The following is a 594-nucleotide window of genomic DNA, read 5'->3' as shown; positions in this document are numbered from 1 at the left end:
AGGTGCAACACTTGTTTGGGCTGGTGTCACCTCAGAAACTGCTCTGGTCTAAATCATCATCGGGAGTGGTCGGAGACTTTTGTCGCCCCATACTGCCAACAACAGCGACGAAATTCATTGGCAGCATCGTCATCGTCGTCATCTTACGCCACACCGCCACCCACCCCACCGCAATCACAACAACCGCAGCAAAGACAACATCTTCAGCAGCAACAACAACCCTCGCCGCTGACTCCATCGATTGCGGTCCAGAGACCTGGGGTGATATCCATATTGCAGTTTAACTGCAATGGCCTCCAGAGTAAATTACCCCAGATAACCAGATTTATGCAGCTAAACAACATCGTGGTCGCTGCGGTCCAGGAGACAAAACTGACGAGTAATTCCAGTCTGCACAGTTGTAACGGTTACAACGTTCTCCGAAAAGATCGCACCAGAAGCAACGGTGGGGGCATTGCATTTATAATTCATAACACAGTGCAGTACAGAGCTCTTTCCCTTGATCTCAACGCTAGGGACCAATACCTTGAAGTCCAAGGTATTGCAGTCAGATCGGGGGAAACCGACCTAGAGCTCTATAATGTCTACATTCCG

Source organism: Lucilia cuprina, chromosome 3, assembly GCF_022045245.1.
Source record: "Lucilia cuprina isolate Lc7/37 chromosome 3, ASM2204524v1, whole genome shotgun sequence".
NCBI classification, from domain to species: domain Eukaryota; kingdom Metazoa; phylum Arthropoda; class Insecta; order Diptera; family Calliphoridae; genus Lucilia; species Lucilia cuprina.
Note: the sequence above shows the minus strand (reverse complement) of the source record.